General features: G+C 42.9%; 1 pseudogene; it reads left to right on the top strand.

The window, feature by feature from the left end:
- The first annotated feature begins 826 nt into the window (after nucleotides 1-826).
- LOC143612367 (putative galacturonosyltransferase-like 3 pseudogene) lies at nucleotides 827-2,044 on the top strand (annotated as a pseudogene).
- Nucleotides 2,045-2,245: the final 201 nt, after the last annotated feature.

Below are 2,245 nucleotides of genomic sequence, written 5' to 3'. Positions count from 1 at the left end.
TTTCAATTGGGGTTCCATACAATCGTATAGCCCCTATACAATCGTATGTAGGGTGTGTGGATAACAAAAGGATGTATGAATAACATATCAAAGAAAAGTTAAATTTGAAGTTTATTCTTCGGAATTTTAAAATTGTATGTATTATGCTTTCAGTAAAATATTTACTAGACCTTTTAAACCATCCATGATCTATTCCATTAAGGTAGCATGTAACAACTATTTTTTTGAAAATAATAAGAAAGCATATCAAAAATAACAATATAAATATGATTACTTTTGAACAGCTAAACTATTTTTAAATCAATATATTTACTACAGGGTTTGAAGTTTCGACTTTCAGAAGAAAAAAAGCGCGCACACCTATTACTCACTTGAATACAATTGACTAAAATGCGTTTCTAACAATACAAATATGATAAGTTTCTAAAATAATATTGAGATCCATATAAGATTCAAATTATTGGGCTGGTTTGTGAAGAAATATTTACAAGTTAGCTAAAATATTACGTCACTATCACGTAGACTATTTGGTTTTAACTAACTCATCCGTTAACTCGTGCGTTATGGTTTAACTAGACGCTAACTCAACTTCGCCGTCCCTTTGACACTGCAACAAGTATTCGTTGATATTACACGAGTTCTTTATCCAACAATGAGTTCAGGATCACTGTCACCGTTGATATTCGTCCTCACTCCTCACCTTAAAATGGATCTGACAACCTAAGGCACATGAAACTTTCCAAGGACTTGATAACACAAGATCCCTGCTCCTCCTCATCCCCACATTAATCACGGGACACATAACACCAAAACCAAATTCCAGTCTGGCTCTTTATTATTCTCTATTCTCTTCTCCCACTATCACAAATTTCACATTTGGCCCCATATCTTTCTCTCACTTTGCATTTCCACCCACAACCTTCTTATCCTCCCATCAAACACACCTCCAAAATCACACCACCACAATGCCACTAAACCTCCACCTCCTCCTCCTCCTAACCATCACCACCGCCGCCTCCGCCACCGTCATCCGCCTACCGGAATTCCAAGAAGCGCCCGCCTTTCGTAACGGGAACGAATGCAACGACACGACAATTATCCACATCGCGATGACCCTGGACGCCACCTACCTTCGCGGCTCGATCGCCGGAGTATTTTCCATCCTCCAACACTCCACCTGCCCGGAAAACACTGTGTTCCACTTCCTTACAACCCACCCCCTCTCTGCCACCCTCCGCCGCACCGTCACCACCACTTTCCCTTACCTGAATTACCACCTCCACCACTTCAACGTCAACCTAGTCAAAAACAAAATCTCCACGTCCATCCGCCGCGCACTCGACCAACCGCTCAATTACGCGCGAATATACCTCGCGGACCTCCTCCCGGACAACGTCCACCGCGTCATCTACTTCGATTCCGATATAATCGTAGTAGACGACGTTGTAAAGCTTTGGGGTATCGATCTCCACTCGCACGTACTCGGAGCACCCGAATACTGCCATGCAAACTTCACAAACTACTTCACTCCTAAATTCTGGATGAACACGAACCCAGTATTCACGGGCGTGTTCGAGCACCGCGATGCACGCCCGTGCTACTTCAACACGGGGGTAATGGTGATTGACATGGTCAAATGGAGGGCGTTAAATATAACACAGAAGCTAGTAAAATGGATGAAGATACAGAAAATGCATAGGATATACGAACTGGGTTCGTTACCTCCGTTTCTGCTGGTGTTCGCCGGAGACGTGGAGGCGGTGGAGCACCGGTGGAACCAGCATGGGCTGGGTGGAGATAATGTTAAAGGGTTGTGTCGGGATTTGCATCCGGGTCCGGTGAGTTTGCTTCACTGGAGCGGGAAAGGAAAGCCGTGGCTCAGGTTGGATTCCAAGCGGCCGTGTCCGTTGGATGGGTTGTGGGCCCCATATGATTTGTTAAAACATGGATCTTTGATTTCTGACCGGTGATGTGGTGCCGGATTTTACGAGGTGTTTTGTCGTCTGTTGACTTGTCGGTGGTGGAAGGTGGGAGTGGATAATATTAATTTTGTCGGCTGTGGAGTCCATTGGGTTGGAATAGCTTTTGTTGATAAGGAATATATGATGTTAAATAAATATTTTATCACAATTAGGGTATTTGCTGAAAGCTATGGTGATTTTGTTATAAAACCAACCATAGAACTTTTGGTGTATTTTTTTCTTTTTAAATAAAAGTTTATAAATGGGTAGCTTTCAGAAATTTA

The sequence above is a fragment of the Bidens hawaiensis genome, unplaced genomic scaffold (assembly GCF_021521415.1).
Source record: "Bidens hawaiensis isolate Kalapana, Puna unplaced genomic scaffold, B.hawaiensis_p1.1 tig00034517_1, whole genome shotgun sequence".
NCBI lineage: Eukaryota > Viridiplantae > Streptophyta > Magnoliopsida > Asterales > Asteraceae > Bidens > Bidens hawaiensis.
This window is presented reverse-complemented; position numbering and strand designations above follow the sequence as displayed.